We start from the raw sequence: 17666 nt of genomic DNA on the forward strand, positions 1-17666 counted from the left end.
AACAGAAAGCTCCAGGCCTAGATGTGTTCACTGGTGAACTCCACTAACATCAGAAAGAAATGATACCAATTTTCTACAATCTCTTTCAGAGGATAGAAATAGGGGAAATACTTTCTAACTCATTGCTATGAGGCCAGCATTACCCTACTACCAGTAGACAAAGACATTACAAGAAAAGAAAACTACAGACCGATATCTCTCATGAACATAGATGCAAAACTCCTCAACAAAATATTCGCATATTTAATCTAATGGTATATAAAGAGAATTATACACCATGATCAAGCAGGGTTTACCCCAGGTATGCAAGACTGGCTCAACATTAGAAAATCAATTAATGTAATCCATCACATCAGTAGTCTCAGAAAAAAAATCACATGATCACATGATCATATTAATAGATGCAGAAAAAACATTTGACAAAATCCAAGACCCATTTATGATAAAAACTTTCAGTAAATTAGGAATAGAAAGGGACTTCCCTAATTTGATAAGGAATATCTACAAAAAAAAAAAAAGATATAAAAAACAAAAAACAAAAAAACCCCACAGCTAACACCATACTTAATGGTGAGAAACTCAAACTTTCCCTTTAAGATCGGATACAAGGCAAGGATGTTCCCTCGCACCACTCCTTTCTAACATCATACTGTAAGATCTAGCTAATGCAATAAGACAAGAAAAGGAAATAAAAGGTATACAGATTAGGAAGAAAGAAATAAAACTATTTGTTCATAGATGACATGATCATCTAAGTAGAAAATCTGACTCAACAACAATAAAAAAACTCCTAAAACTAATAAGTGATTATTACAAGGTCAATTATTACAAGGTTACAAAGTCGATATACAAAAGTCAATTGCTTTCCTATGTACCAGATATGAACAAATGGAATTTGAAATTAAAAATACAATACCATTAATATTAGTACCAAAAAATGAAATACATAGGTATAAATCTAATAATATGTACAAGATCTATATGAGGGAAACTACAAAACTCTGATGAACAATATTAAAGAAAAACTAAATGAATGGAAAGATAATTGATATTTATGGATAGGAAGACTCAGTGTTATGAAGATATCAGTTCTTTGCAACTTGAGCTATAGACTCAATGCCACCTGAATAAAAATCCTAGCAAATTATTTTGTGTATAATCAGTTTGACAAACTGATTCTAAAGTTGATATGCAAAGGCAAAAGATGCAAAATAGCTACCACCATATTGAAGAACAACAAAGTTGAAGGACTGAAACTACCCTACTTCAAGACTTACTGTAAAGTAATAGTAATCAAGACAGTGTGATATTAGCAAAAGATTAGACAAATAGATCAATAGAACAGAGACAGAACCTAGAAATAGACCTCCATACATGTAGTTAACTGATCTTTGATAAAGGAGCAAAGGCAATACAATGGAGCAAGTTTAGTCTTTTCAACAAATGGTGCTGTAACAATGGAGCATACACGTGCAAAAAAATTGAACCTCGACACAGAATCTACCTCTTTCAGGAAAATTAACTCAAAATGGATCACAGACCTACGTATAAAATGCAAAACTATAAAACTCCTAGAAGATAACATAGGAGATACCATAGATGACCTTGGGTTTGGTGATGCCTTTTAAAATATAACTCTAAAGTCATGATTCATGAAAGAAATAATTGGTAAGCTGGACTTCATTAAAATTAAAAACTTCTGCTCTGTGAAAGAGATTATCAATAGAAATAGAAGACAATCCACAGATTGGGAGAATATATTTGCAAAAGTACATCTGATAAAGGACTATTACCCAAAATGTACAAAGAACTCTTAAAACTCAACAATAAGAAAAACAACCTGATTAAAAAATGGGCCAGTATCTTAACAGATACCTCACCAAGGAAGATATACAGGTGACAAATCAACATATGAAAATATACAGATGGCAAATAAACTTGAAAAGATGTTCCACATTACATGTCATCAGGGAAATGCAATTTAAAACAACAATGATATATCAGCACACACCTATTAGAGTGGCCAAAATCCTGAACACTGACACCACCAAATGCTGAAGAGGCTGTGAAACAACAAGATCACTCATTATTGCCAGTGGAATGCAACATGATACAGCCACTTTGAAAGAGTTTTTCAGTTTCTAACAAAACTAAACATACTTTTACCATATGATCCCGCAATCTCACTCCTTGGTATTTACCCAAAGAAGTTGAAAACTTAACGTCCAAACAAAAACCTGCACGTGGGTTTTTATAGCAGCTTTATCCGTAGTTGCCCAAACTTGGAAACAACCAAGATGTCCTTCAGTAGATGATGGAAAAATAAACTGTGGTCCATCCAGGTAATGGCGTGTTACTCAGTGCTAAAAAGCAATGAGCTATCAAACCCTGAAAAGACATAGAGGAGGCTTAAATGCATACTACTAAGTGAAAGACGTCAATTTGAAAAGGCTACGTACTATACGATTCCAACTATGTGACATCTGGAAAAGGCACAACTATGGAAACAGTAAATAGATCAACAGTTGCCAGGGGTTGGGATGAGGGCAGAAGTGAATACGTGGCACACAGAGGACTTTTAAGTTGGTAAAAATGCTCTATACTGATGGATACCTGTCATTATACATTTGTCCAAACCCACAGAATGTTGTCAAGGGTAAATGATGGACTTTTGGTAATTATGATATGTCAGTGTAGGTTCATCAATTATAACACATGCACGCTCTGGTGGGGGACGGTGATAATGGGGGAGGCTATGCATGTGTGGGGCAGGGGGTGATGGGAAATCTCTGTACCTGCCCCTCAATTCTGCAGTGAATCTGAAACTGCTCTAAGGAAATAAAATCTTAATTAAAAAAATATACCTCTCATAGGAGAGGGTTATGAAATTAAGTGAGATAAATCATGCAGAATATTTAGCAAAATTCCTGGCACAAAATAAATTATCAATGATTCTTAACCATGGGATGATAAAGATAGTGGTTATGAAGATATTCTGGCTCCAGCTGACAAAACCAAGGATACATCTGGCTAATAAGGTCAGTGTAGCAGCTTCTGCTAAGACACTATTCAGCGAAAAAGCTGGGGACCTGTTCTTCACAGTCCCACAGTGCAAAATGTTGTAAGGTCAAGGAGGAAGGTAAAGTTACTGTCAGACTTTTGCTCTCCACAAAGCTGTAAAACCCAAGAAGGGTTTATTTTTGCTCTGCCCTAAATCCTTTTTGAATGAATGCTCCTCCTGGAGGAAATCCTAATCAGGAGGCCTACACATTTATACATTTAAGAATGTTGATATGCTTTTTAAAATTCGCTTTGCTTTGGGGTTTTGATCTGCATTTTGTGCATGTCTCAGCTATGCTCTGGGTGGCTGCTCTAACATTTCTGCTGAAGCAGGCTGGGCACTACACCCACCCAAACGCATTTCATCTAAATGCGATTTGGTCTGGGACATCCTGGTAATCAGGGAAGACAAAGCAGATTGAAAACATGTGAGAGGCCAGTTTCCCTATGAGCTGAAACATGCTCTTTTGATAGAAACCACTCTACCCAGGGCATGGGAGGGATGCAGTGCGAGAGGGGAGAGGGAGAGGGGAGAGGGGGAAGCATTGGGTCAGGTTGTGACGAGGAGGCAGGAGTTTGGTCAAGCCAACGGGTCTGTCTGGATCCGGCCATGAGAAAATAAGCTTCAGCACAAATGTGTGATGTGGAGTAAGCCCACATATTTAGATTTCAAAACTGGTTTCCTGGGGGGGATTTTTGGGAATTCACAACATGTTGTGAAGGTCAGACAATCCTTGGGGATTGGTTGTCTTCTCCCAGGCCTCCATAACATTCAGTATGAGGAAAACCCAAGATAATGACCCATCTTGACTCCCGATTGTGAAATGGCAAGGGGGAAATGAAAGGGTTACATTGACTGAGCATCTATCCCGTGCTTTTCTTAATTTTTCTCTAATTATCACAGAAGAGGTTACCTACATTCTGAGAGGAGCAGGAATTAGTATTTGAACACCTGACTGTCCTAAAAGGGCCCTGGGCATGTGTTGGAGAGTAGAGAAGGAAAGAGATGACCATTTAAAGTACCTTCTAAGTTGTAAGCAGGGCATTGAAAACTGAGCCAGGGGTTACAGTCAGCCAGTAAACAAGGCCTATTCCAGATCATTCTGGGGAGTTTCTCTCCAGTTCCAAAGGCTGTTTCAGGTTCCCTCAGGGGTGATTTTTGAGGCCCCAAAGGACCTCCTAACGGAGGTGAGGGAGGAGAGGTCATCCCTATTCCCTTGAAAATGATTCAGCCAAGCCCACCATGTCAACCTTCTAGGCCAGTGAGCAAAACAATAATATCTATTCAGTCTTTTCAAGGGAAATTGCCATCACTTGTCCTTATTTTGTTGTCCTGGAAATAGGTTTGCCAGCTGAAGCACAGGATGCCCAGTTAAATTTAAACGTCAGATAAATAATGACAACTTTTTCGCTAGGAGTATGTCCCAAATGTTGCATGGGATATATTTATACAAAAAAATTTGTTTAATGTGTATCTGAAATTAGAATTTAAGCAGGTGTTCTGTATTTTTATTTGCTAAATCTGGCAAATGCTTCCACAAGTCACTAGATAACTGCTTATAAGTGTGCCCCTTGCAGGTGGTGGGAGGTAGCATGACATAGCCCAAATGACAAAATGAGGATAATGAGAGAATATGTCCCTGAGGGGTAGTGAGCCTCCCATTGCTGACAGTTCACTTGGCGGTTTTCATACCTTTCCTGCACTCTTCACTCCTCGCTCTTCAGTTCCTGGGGACAAGGAGCATAAACCCGGAAGCGAATGCTTGTGCTTGAACCCTGGTTCCACAGCGTGTTAACTGTATGACCTTATATTAAGTCACGTAACCTCTCTGTGTGTTTCTCGTTTCCTTATCTATGAAATGGGGACAGTAATAGCAATTGCCTTATAAAGTTGTTTTGAGGCTTAACAGTATTTAGATCAGTGGTTGGCCCATGGGCAGAAATAAATGTTCACTATCATCATTATTCTTATTATTCCCTGGTAACTATATATAAAAGGAGTTGGGCCGGTGAGAATCATGTTGTCACTTCAAAACCTGGGTAGAATTTTGGGTCTTGGAAGTCTTTGCAGAACCGCATAGTTCAGAGAAGAAAAAGACTTCAGGAATATTTAGTGCAATCCTCTTGTTTTAGCTGACGAAGAGAAAACTCAAGGCAGAGAAGCCGAATAGCTGGCTGCAAACTTCACAGTGGTTGAGGGTAAGATCTTGGGGTAAAAAAGGCAGATACAGATCAAAGATCAAAAGAAAATAAAGGAGTTGAGCTAATGGTGGGGAGACTTTTGCAAGAATCACAGAAGTACAGGATTTTAGAGCCACCGGAATGACCGTGGCAACATTTGCAGCAGGGCCAGCCTAAGGCGATGCTGACATGAGTCCAGTGTGCTTGGCGTCCTGTTCTTAGTTTTGCCCTGGTGTTTGCTACGTATCTTTTGCCAAGTCCTCACCTTCTCTGGACTGCAGTGTCCCATCTGTACAATGGAGCTAATCATCTTAGCTCTGTCTGCTTCCTAGGGCTGTTGCAAAATATTTGGAAAGAATGACACCTCGCTCTGTCCCTAAAACTCACTAGCCCACTTTGCCCTTGTGGTCTCTCCCCAGCTCATCAAACCGCTGCCTTCCTTCATGTCCTTGGCTTCCAGCCCTCAGAAGCGTGGGGTATCTGGGCCTCCACTGACTGATGACCAGCAGATTCCAGTAGGAGAGGTAAGGGCAGAGATGGCTCCTTGCTTAGCTGGCTTGCTTTACCCATCGGCCTAGCCATGCAAGGACAGCCTCGTGCTCAGCAATCAGCCGTTGCTTTTTCGACTGAGGAGAGTGACCTTGCTAAAAAGCAAGTCCGATCTTGACAACTACCAACCTAACTCTTATGTTATAGGTGTGACACTTGGTCCCCAACCCAGTGCCATTGATTACCTCTCACCCAGATGGTTGAACCCTAGCTTCTCTCTGTCCAATTTTTTACATAGCCAGGAAGAAATTCTTCTAAAATAAAACCTAATTAGGACACCTCTCTGCTTAAAACCTATCATCCATTGCAGGGACTCGAATAGGCTTCAGGGAATTTGTGAACACCTTGAAATGCACACTCTAGTTCTGCTTGCCTGCACATCTACTTTGATCAGATTCTCAGAGGGGTCCGTGACATTCCTCACCTCCACCCCGCCACCCCTGCCCAGAAGTTTAGAAACCTCTGCTCCACAGGATAAAGTCCAAATGCCTTAATTTGTAGGGCATACAAAGCCCTCATGGTTCAGTTTTTACCTATACCAGCTTCATTTGGGAGTCTCTTGGTCCCGGTTGTTCAAACACATCTTGCTATTTCTCAGCTCTTTGGCTTTGTTCAACCTGCACCCTCTGCCCTGAGTACCTTCTTCTTTCGATCCTTCCCCGTGAACTCCCTGACGTGGTTGACTCCTACTTACTTACGTAGTGTAACTCAATCCAATGGTTCCTTCTTCCACAAAGCTTCCCCTAACCCTCTGCTTTGCCCCCACGCTACAGAGATGTCCCTCCCAGGGCTGTCACCATGGAGATGCATCCACCTCTGTAGATTGTACTGGTCACATTGTGCTCCCATGAAATGAAAACTCTTCGAGGGAAAGACTGTGTCTTACTCATCCTTTTCCTCCTCTTTCCTGAAAGACAGTGGATGCAGGGACCAGCAGCATCTACAGCATCTAAGACCTGGCTAGCAATACAGTTCTCAGCCCCCAGCCCAGACCTATTGTGTCAGAAATCTTGGTGGGGTGGGGCCAGCAAGCTGTGCTTCAAGTGTCTTCCAGATGATTCTGATGCCTACTCAAGTCGGAGAAGCACTGACTTGGAGAGACACCCCCTCCCCCATCTCTTGCCTGGTCTACTGAGACAGCTCCTAACTGGGCTTCTGTGTCTGTCACCTTCTATTGTCAACGCTACAGCCAGAATTCCCTTTTTATGACATGTAAGGGCCTTGCTGGAAAGCCTTCAATGGCTTCCTTTTGCTCTTAGAATTAAATCCAGGCCCTCACCATGGCCTACGGAGCCCTGCTTGATCTGGTCTTACTTTTTTCTGCAGCCTTATCCCTCATCTCCCTTCACTAATTCCTTACCACTAGGCACTCTGGCCTGCTTTAACTTCTCAGACCAACAATCCTTTCTTATAGTTCAGGCCTTGTGCTGAGGGTGGGGGAAGGGGCATGAGTGAGTCACTTTCTCTGTCCTTGAGGAGGGACAGTCAAGTAGGGGAGACCAATATGAATACAAATAAACATGCAGATTACAAGAACCAAAGTGATAGAGCTACACATGGGGTACACAAGCAGCAAAGATGAGTTCCATTTGGGGACTTTCGTTCTGTGGCGATTTCCACTGTTTCCAAAGCTCAAAGGTGTAGGTTTCCCATTTGAACATTCCACCACTAGCCATTTTATCGCCCTGAGCCTCAGTCCCCACATCTGTAAAATGGGTGATGCCCACCATGAAGGGGCATTGGGAGATGTGCATCAGAGTACACGAAAAGCACGCTTGAGCACGGGGCCGGACTGCAGCAGGGGCCAAGCAAGGACTAGTTCTCCCTTATTTCTGGGTCAGGTTCACATTTAGATCTTGAGGGGATCTGAGTTTCAGTGGGAAACTATGTTCTGAAACACTGAGGAGTTAATGCGCAGACTTGAGGTTAGGCCTCAAGAGAAAGGAAATTTCCCCTCCACATTGAGAAATCTCAGTGTGGGTGTGGTAACGAATGTGAAAGTGGAACCTCCCTCCAGGCCCCTGCACTTACCAGAAGGGGCAGCAGGGCTTGCAAAGGCCTTACAGAAAGAGCAGCAGCTGAACAGGAACTGGGGCCACCAGTTCTGGGAAGCTGGGGCTTCAGGGGCAGAGCCCAGCAGGCCTAGTGTTTACAGACTCCGGGTACACCTGCACCAAGGCTGTGTTAGAGCAAATCGCTGTGAGCTATTGGCACAGGTCCTCTGGAGTTGGAAAGTTGGAGAGAAAGCTTAGGATCACTTTTCCAGGGCCCAGGGCTCCCACTCTCTACACAGACAGCCTCGCTGTGGCCAATGGGAGGAAGTAGGAGACACAGGGCCGGCTAAGTGGCTCAGACATTCATTTATTTGTTGGTTAATTCACTCCCAATTTCGTCATCTGTGAAATGGGAAAAGGAATTCCTTCCCTGTCTATTTGGAATGTATATAGTGGGGAAGGGTTGTTATGGAGATCAAGTGAGATAATAAACTCAATCATCCATTTATTACACTTGATCTTAGCCAAAAAGCCGAGAAGCGATCATCCATTTATTGAATGTACACCAAGCACCTGCTGTAATAAAAATAATAATGGACACTCGTTGAGTGCCTGGTAGATGCCAGGCCTTATGCTAACTACTTTAATCCTTACAACCACTGTCTGAGGCAGCTAATGTTATTTCTGTCTACAGATAAGGAAACTGAGGCTCAGAGAGATGAACTCACCCAGATCGCACAGCTAGTTGATGATGGAGTTGGAATTTGAGTACGAGATGACTGCTCACTAGTCCTGTATTTGTTGCCACAAACGGGGCCTATGTCTTATCTTCCATGCTAGAGTGGGGGTGCTTCAAGTTTAGGAATTATCTACTCACCTCTGAATCTGCAGTGCCTAGGCCGTGGCCCAACGTGTAGTAGGTGCTCACTAAACGTGGGTGTACGACTTGAAGATCTGTAAGACAAGGTGAAATGCAGCCGTTAGGTGGGCAGACAAAGAAGAAAGGAACATGTGATATAACAGGGAGGTGCCTACAAAGGGCCCCCTGGGGTCTATGCTGGGTCAGTATGTATCCGTCAAGGTCTCAGTGGGCCACTGATGGCTCCCATGAAATAGTCAGAGGAGTGCTTATTTGCAAAGGTGTAGATGTACAAGACTCTCAAAGGAGAGTATAGGAGCTTAGTAGCTGCCGAACTTTTCCCTGAAGGGGAGGGAAGTCCTGCCGAGTTGACAACCATCGGAGGAACAGTGAGAGACATGGCCTGCTCTAGTGACCTTGCAAGGGGGGAACCAAAGGAATACATTCCCGCTCTCCCTCTGCTCTTCTGAAGCTTCAATTGGCCAAGAACCACTGATGGCATCCCCTCAGATCAACCTCCTGGCCACAGAGCAGTTGGGGGAAGGGGGAATATGGTTCTAAAAGGGGAAAGGACAGATATTCTGCACAGACGGAAGAATGTGCAGGTGCTTCCTGGAAAGCAGAGCTGGGAAGGCTCCCTGTCGAGGGAAGGAATGTGCAGTCACATTGTCCAGAAGGCTTGGAGTCTGCGAAGTACTTTGGTATACCAAAGACATTGGGAATGAGAGATGCAGTGGTTGGAAAGGAGATGAGAGACAAGCCAGAGCTGGGTCATGGAGAGGTAAGGCAGGAAACTCTATTCTGCCAGCACTGAGGAACCACTGAAGGTAGTTAAGCAGGGGAATGACTCAGGTGGGTCATGACTCTGGAGCAGTTCCTTTGACTGCAGAGTGGTGAATGAGTCAAGGAAAGAAGCAGCCGTCTGGAGGCAGGCGGACCCCTTGGAAGCCTACTGCAGCCATCCTGGAGAGATGAGCCTGGGGGTCTGAGTAGGCAGGGGCACATCCTCCTTAAAGTAAGATGACAGACCAGGCCTTGGGCATCGCAGGGCCTGGACCTACTTCCACATGACGCCTTTGGCTCCCTGCACGGGCACGCTTGGAGCAGAGGGGTCCCGAAGCTGTAGACCTGAGTAAGGTCATGGTATCCTGGGGAGAACTCTGGATTCTGTTTCTTTTTACGTGGAGAGAGGTTGTGAAGAGGACTTTAGGAGAGATAGTAAATCTGTAAGGGGCAGGCCTGCCTTGGCCAAACAAGAGCCAAAGAGGAGAGAAGGGGTTAGAAAATTAAAAGAAGCTGCCGTTGTTCTTAGAATGTGTGGGAGACCATTCTCCGGGGGAGGAAGTGGATCCTGAAAAGTGTCTGACACTAGGAAACAAATGGAAGGGAAATTGGTAGGTCTCTTTGATGATGCTTGATTGATTGATTGATTGATTGATTGATTGATTGATTGATTTGCTGGTGTTGAATACCAGGGGAACTGGGAAAGGAGGAGGGGCTTAGGAGAGATTGGGAGAATCAAAAGCAAATATTTCTGGGGAAATTCACTTGAAATGCCTAGAGGCTGGGAGAAGAAACAAAGAGCCTAAACCGAGCTTAGAAGAAGGTGTATACCTTGAGGACACATCACAGAAGGGCTGATGTTTTGGAGGTGCAGCATATTGTAGATTTCAGGGATTTGGGGGGGGTACGTTTTTCTTTATCATTGAAGTATAATTATGTCTGCATTCCTTACAATACAGTAGGTGACAGAATAATAAGATGGGAAGGGAATAAACAAAGCAATAACTTACATTAGTACAGCATCAGGATAACACCTTTCATTAGGTCAGAGTAGAGCTGGAAGGAGGCTTACAGACCTCCAACTCCTCCTTTTAAATGGGGAAACTGAGGTCCAATGAAGGGAAAATAACGTCCCCAAATCATATGCAGACACTCCCACGTCCATTATTTGATCCTCCCAATGGTACTTTTGGCCGCCATGGAGGGGAGATGGTATTGTCAGGAGTTGTCAACCTTTTCCTATAAAGTGCCAGGTAGTAAATATTTTAAGCTTTGTGGGGCCACATATGCTCTCTGTCACATATTCTTCTTTGTTCTTATTCTTGAAACAATGCCTTAAAAATGTAAAAGCCATTCGTAGCTTGCAGGCCATACAAAATCAGGCCCCACAAAAACAGGCCTCTATGGTATATCTTAAAAAGCATGGTCATTGCATTTTTTGACCTGGGTTTAAATTTTGATTCTGTCCTGAACAGGTTGTATGATTTTTGGCAAGTCACTTAAACTTCTTTCCCTTCTTTGTGAAAGGACCACACCTGCCTCACCAGGCTGTTGAGAGGCTAGAAAGAGATGCTTCCTCTTGTTCAAATCCTAGTTCTGCCACTTCGTTGCAGTGTGTCTCTCACTAATTAAACTCTGTGCCTCAGTTTCCTCATCTGAAAAATGAAGATAATAGTAGTCCCAACTTTATGTGAATGTTGTATGTATAAAATGACATAAATGTAAAACTCATAGAATAGTGCCCAGCATGTATAAGTTTTACATATGATTAATAATATTATATAAACACTTAAGGTGCCCAGTACAAGACAGATGCTTGACAAATGGTAACTAACTATGGCAGCCATTCCCCAATGAGAAAGTAGACTAAGAAATTAAGGAAGGTCGGGCCACAATGCAGAGGCCCGGTCTTTCCAGGGTTCAGCTACAGTTCACTCTTGATTTCTGTCCTATAGGATCAAGCAAGCATGATTGGCTGCATGAAAGTAAGCTCTGTCTCTGCCCCATCTGCGGGGCTCCCCCCACCATCAGATAAGTACTTGCGTAACCTAAATCCATTTTGATCTCAGCAGAGATCTACGTACACATGCATATACTTGGCAGCTGTGGGTTGCAGACCTGGTGCTCTGGCTGGTGATTTGAGCCATGTTATCAATACTTGTGAGTGTAAACTTGGGAGATCAAAGCCATTCAGGTCGGAAAGGCTAATATTTAAATTCCAGACTTGCAGGCACAGCTCTGAAATTCCATGGCTCATGATCAAGTTCACGTACCAAATCAAGTCAAACATTTGTTTGACAGAGTTGTAGGGCTCTGGAGCATGGGCGGAGTTTGCATTTAAAGCAACTGGGGGTCTGCCCAGAATGGAATTTTGTGAAATTCTGGCTGAGAACAGTTTTTAGGATCAAAGCTCTGCGTGACCCTAGTTGGAGCAAACACATTTTCATGGCCCAGCTTTGATATCATAGAGGAGATGTTTTCAGTCTCCAGAAATAATATATTCTGCTGCTCTCAAGCAGTAAGACCTGGAGATATCACCAGCACTCACCTTGCAAGGTAATATAAAAACTGGAGATAATGAACATACATTTCCTGAAACATAACAGGCTCTCAACACATGCTAGCTATGGATTTTTAATTGTCCCTGCTATCCCCATTTTTCTATCTCCCTCACTACTGCCAACATGCAGACTAAAGCCAATCTCCTTTGGAGATACCAAATTATCATCTGTGTGCCTGCCTTAGTCAGTTCAATAAACCTTTGTTGAGTGCATTTCACATTTTGGGTAGAATGTAAAACTTATTTTGAAGGCAAAGATGAGTAAGATGCATCCTCAAGGAGATTCGTCTGGTCACAGGAGGCAGTTCACTCACTGCTAGTTACAATACACTGCAAACAACTTGGAAGCAGAAAGTTCCCAGGTCTGTGGACTCACAGGTAATGGGAAGAATCATTCATCCTAGTATAGTGAATTAGTTTTCATGGAGGACCAGGACCTCCAATCTCTTCTCCAAGTAGTGTAGGTGTAACAAATAGCCTTAGATCCAAGAAACCTAGGTTCAGGTCCTGGTTCTGCCACTTTTTGAACTGTGTCATCTAGAACATATAACCAAACCTCAGTGTCTTTGTCTGTAGAATGGGGATATTTATACTATCTACCTTATGGAGGTGTTAGAAGAAATAATGAGCTAATCATGTAGAGCGCTTAGCACTGTTCCTTGTATAGCTAGCACATAGTAAATCATTTTAGCTACTACCCTCATTTAAAAAAGGAATCAACTTCATCTTTCATCTTAAAAAACTGATATTCTTACTTAGTCTACTGACATATAATCAAATTAACTCTCTTACATCCATATAATGCTTTTTAAAACTTTTATAGTAAGTTGAAACATACAAATTTGCCAAAATTTAACCAATTTTGATCTACAAAAATGGCTACTTCATAATAGCTTGTCAAATCACGCTCTCTTGCAATGTCTCTTTTGAGCTCCACAAAAACTCTGTGAGTATATTGGCACCTGTGGGATTTCCTTCCACAATCTTTTTCTAAAAGCTTCTCCTCCCCCAATCTACATGGATGCTGCGACATCATGTTCAATGGCTACTGTTGTTTGGTCCAAGGATAAGCATATGGCCTAGTGGGACCAAAGAGTCCCTTCGCTGAGTTTTTTGTTTTGTTTCATTTTGTTTTGAATAGAATCCTAGAGAGCTTTGCTGGCCTTTCTCTAGTAACTGAATTCATTGGGTATTAAACTCTGGGGCAATTGGTGGCTATGTTTTCTATCATTGATTATCCAATTAGTATTTACTGAGCACCTTCTATGTTCCAGACACTGTTAGGTGCAAGGGATATAGAAATGAACAAATGAATAATATCCTTTCCCTCAATGAACTTTATTATACTGGAAGAGACTGAAAGCAAGCAACAAAACCAACAAATACATAAGTTATGGCAGAGTGTGATAAACGCAATGCTGGGACTTTGTGGAAAGAGCTAGACTGCATAGAGAGAGAAGCATGCAGCCAGCCAACACACTAAATGAAGTAGAGAAAAGGTTGGTGGAGCACTGGTGGGATTTGAGCCTCTGGTTCCAGCAGTTCCTGAGGCCCTCCCTGCTCTTTTGCCATCCTCCCAGCCCCTTGGTTATCCAGCTTTCCTTGGGTCTTGAGCTACCAAAACATGTCACTTGTAGTATAATTCACTCAAGTTAGGTTTCTGTCATTTGTAATCCTAAGGGTCCATTCTAATATAGCAGTCTAGATGGGAGCATTTATTCTTCTACCTGTATGAATGAAGCAAGTAAGGACGTGTTTGGGAAAGTGGGTCTGAAACTTGAGCCACACAAATCATTTTTGGATATGTAGCTTAAGTATAAATCATAAATAACTAATGTAACCTGGGACGTTACATGAGATTAAAAAAATAATTCATCAGCTTTAGTTGGGTCATTGCTGTCGTCACCATCTTTGACAGCTTTTTATGGTCAACAATGTGGAAAGATTGAAAGGATCAGAGTATTTGGAAGCTGAAAAGAAATTTAAGGATCATGAAATCAGATCTCCTTTTACAGATGTGGAGATGGAGACCCAGAGCAGATATGTGACATATTCAGTCACATAGTTTGAGAACAACCAGGTTAGAGTTGAACGCAGGACTCCTGACTCTCAGTCCACGTTCAAGCGACCACTGACTCATTCATTCATTCACTCAAGAAATATTTTGAGTGTCTATTAAGTGTCAGGGCCTGTTCTAGGTGCTAGGGTCATAGTGGGTTCCTACCCTTGTAGAGTTTTATTCTAATTGGGGGAAGATAGACAATAAATGAACAAATAGAAAACCTGGTGCTGAATGTTAGGAAGAACCTAAAATAACATAAGAGAGCGTGACTCTATAGATGGAGGGGAGGAGTCATGTGATTCTAAACTGCGTGATCAAGGAAGTCTTCTCTGAAGAGGTGACATTTAAGTCAGGATCTGAATGGCCAGAGGGATTGGCCACGTGAGCACCTGAGGGAAGAGTAAGTATTCTAGGAAGAGGAGACGGTTGATACAAAAGCCCCGAAATGAATTGACCTGTTCAAAGAACAGAAAGAGGAATAGTGTGGCTGAAGCACAATGAGAAAAGGTGGGGAACTGGGGGGTGATTTGAAGTGAGGGTGGAGAGGTCACCAAGGGCCAGCTTGTTGCCTCTGGGGCCAAGGGAAAGAATTGGGCTTTTATCCTAAGTGTAACAGGAAGCCATCTGGGCAATTTTAAGCAAAGAAGCTACATGATCTAACTTCTGTTTTAAAACCTGATTCTGATCCCGTGTTAGACAATGGAGAGTGGAAATAAAGAGCCAGGAGTCGTGCAGGCAAGAATGCTGGGGATCTGGATAGGGTGGAACAGTGGAGGTGAGTGAAGAGGATGGATTGTAGACGTGTTACGGAGGTTGAGTTGATAGGACCTGCCCATGGCTTGGGGATGGGGGGGTGAGGGTCCTGATCTGGATCAATTGTTAAGTCCCGGGGTTTTGACTTAAGAAACTCAATAGGTGGTGTTACCGGTCACTGTGGTAACTGAGAAAGATGAAGTTTTCAGGAGGAAAAAACAAACCGAGAGTTCTGTTTTAGGGATTACTTTGCACTCTTGTGCAATAAGAGGTGCACGTCTAAGGTCAACCACTGACAAAGTAAACCTGAAAAAGAATCAGTAGAAAACCTTAGAGGACACATACCGCTGACTGCTGCTCAGTTACAACAGGGCTGGCTATCTGGTTCCCTTATCCCTTACTGGTTAATCAGTGTGGAGCAGCCTGACAAGTAATCATTGCCATAGTGGCAAACCACTGAGAGGTATGCAGAAATGACCGGGAGATACAACCTAGCACCAAAAGTTACCAGGTCAAACCCCACCAGGAGATGCAGAGCTGGGTGGGGAAGGGCGTTCCGAGCAGAGGACCAGCATGTTCTCCAAAAGTTCAAGGACGGGCAGGGTCATGGAGAGCTGGAAGAGAGAGACAAGGGCACTTGTGATAGACTTACATTCTAAGGTGAGAGGTCAGTATTCCATTTTGTAGCTGAGAGGTAAGTATAAGGAAACATCACAATGTGAACGAGCTGGAAGGAAACACAGAGTCATTCATTCATTCAACAAATTGTTGAACCCAATCTTCATGCAAAACTGTTCTAAGTACAAAAAAACATAACAATGAATGGAACAAAGACCCTGCCCTCCAGAAATTGATATTCTAGCAGGAAAACACCTATCATAAACAAGTAATGTAGCCATATGTCGGGGGCAGATATGTGCTATGGAGAAAAAGAAAGTGGTTTGTGTGTTTTGTGAAGTTTGATCATTTTGTTCCCTGCCCAGTGGAGCTCAGCCTTTCGAGAAAGTGGGTGTGAAACCCAGTCCTTGCTCTGCTCACTGAGCTCTGCCCAGCTGCTGGTGGCTTTCACACCAAGGAAGCCTTCTTCCTCTTTCCCGGCACAAGTCCCTGGAGCTAAGTATACAAGGGTGGGGAGGGGACTTGTACAGAGAGACAACAGGGCCAGGTCTTGTAACGCCTTGTAAGCCACTGTCAGAACCTTGGGTTTTACTCCAAAGGTGTAGGTTTTCCCAGAACAATGTGGAAAGCGGGAGCAGAAAGAGGTGCCCTATGTTTGTTCCCAACCTTACTTCATTCACCCATCTCTGCCCCTGGCCGACTTTGGCCAGTACCTTCCCTGCAGGTGGGGAAAGAATCAAGAAACTTTCATTGTCTCTCTCTACAATGACGTATAGCAAACCTCTGATTCTCCATTGGTCCTTTACAGGAAGTCCACCAGAAATTTTCAGGTGTGATGGGGAGAGGGGTAAACCTGTTTATTTCAAAACAAATAACTTCCAGTTTAACCCACTCTATCCTCAAGGTGGTCTTCTTGGTGGGAAGGCTTCAGGATGAAGGAGAGAGATGTCAAGAAACCTGATCTCTGGTTTGTCCCTGTCTCTGTGTGACTTCTTGGGTAAGTCAATTCCCCTCTCTGTAGGTGGGGTCTGGGGCTCAAACTTCATTCTCTCTAAACTTCCCTCCCACTCTAATATTTCTTAAACCTTTGCCCATTTTTTTCCTTCTCAAAGATTCCCCGCCTTCCATCTTTGGTACGTGTACAGCGTTGGAAAAAGGAGTAGGCGGCCCCGGGTGGAGAGGGGATCGAGGCTGGGCGAGTGAAAGGCGTCCGGGCCTGCCTGCTCCAATGCCGAGGAGGCCTGGGCAGCTGGAGCCGCAGGGGTCTGTCTTGGTGACTGCTGGGGAAAGTACTAACTCTCAGTGCAGAGGGGACTCTGACAGGCTAAATCCAAACCAGATGTGCCAGAGAGAGCAGGGCCTATTACAAAGTGTTGTGAAATGGCCCAGGGGAGGTAAATAAGCAAAAACAGGCCAGTTGCCTAGCAGCACTTACAACAAAACAAGCAGCAGCTTAATTGGCATTGGCCAGGGCAGAACTGCTTTCTGCAGTGAGGAGAAAGGACAGGGCGGGTTTGAGTCTGATGAGGACCCAGGGGGCCTGCTCTCAGCAGCCCTTCCCAACTCCCTGCAGGTCGCTCCTGCTCTCTGAGGTGGCAGGGCCAGTGGCACTGGCTGGCCCTGCCTAGCCTGGCTCCACAGCCTCAGGGGCTTTGCACCAGCCATCCCCCCACATTAGGGTGGGGGCCTCTCCTCAGTGCTGGGGAACTAGGGGGAGGGAAGGACCACACCCACTCCTGAGAACTGTGCTCTGGCTGCATCCACCAGAAGGGGGAAGAGGAGGCACAGCTACTGGGGTCCGTTAAAGGTCTCCTGTGTGCCCAGTACCTGTGCTGCCCAGGTAACCTTCATCATTCACTCCTTCATACATCAAGTATTTCTTGAGCATCTATTATGTCTCAGGCACTGTGACTGACCTCAAGGATGGACAGAAAGGACAAAAGAAACACACTCTTTGTTCTCCACCTATAGGAGGAGACAGACATTAAACAAAGAATCACACAATCAAATGCATGACTACAAATCATGGTAGGGGCTGTGAAGGAAAAGAAAGAGTGGCATGAAATGTGAAAGGAGGGTAGGATTTAAACAGAGCATTCTGGGAAGACCTCTCTTAGGAAGGTAAGTTGAGACTTAAAGAATGAGTAGGCATCAGCCAGGTGAAGGAGGGGACAGGGAGTCCCAGAGAGTTGGAACAGCAGGCAAGAAGGCCCTGTGGCAGGACAGACCCTCCGCTTAGGAGGCAAT

The 17666-nt window shown here is 43.8% G+C and overlaps 1 long non-coding RNA gene across 1 annotated transcript in view; it reads left to right on the top strand.

Moving 5' to 3' along the window:
• Nucleotides 1-17666, top strand: part of LOC109453069 (uncharacterized) — a 280383-nt gene that overhangs the window by 216154 nt on the left and 46563 nt on the right. Inside the window, exons 4-5 of the long non-coding RNA XR_012497234.1 lie at nt 5661-5765; nt 11382-16416. This is a non-coding gene — a long non-coding RNA (uncharacterized LOC109453069). The remainder of the gene's footprint in view (nt 1-5660; nt 5766-11381; nt 16417-17666) is intronic.

The sequence above is a fragment of the Rhinolophus sinicus genome, linkage group LG06 (assembly GCF_036562045.2).
Source record: "Rhinolophus sinicus isolate RSC01 linkage group LG06, ASM3656204v1, whole genome shotgun sequence".
Taxonomy (NCBI): Eukaryota; Metazoa; Chordata; class Mammalia; order Chiroptera; family Rhinolophidae; genus Rhinolophus; species Rhinolophus sinicus.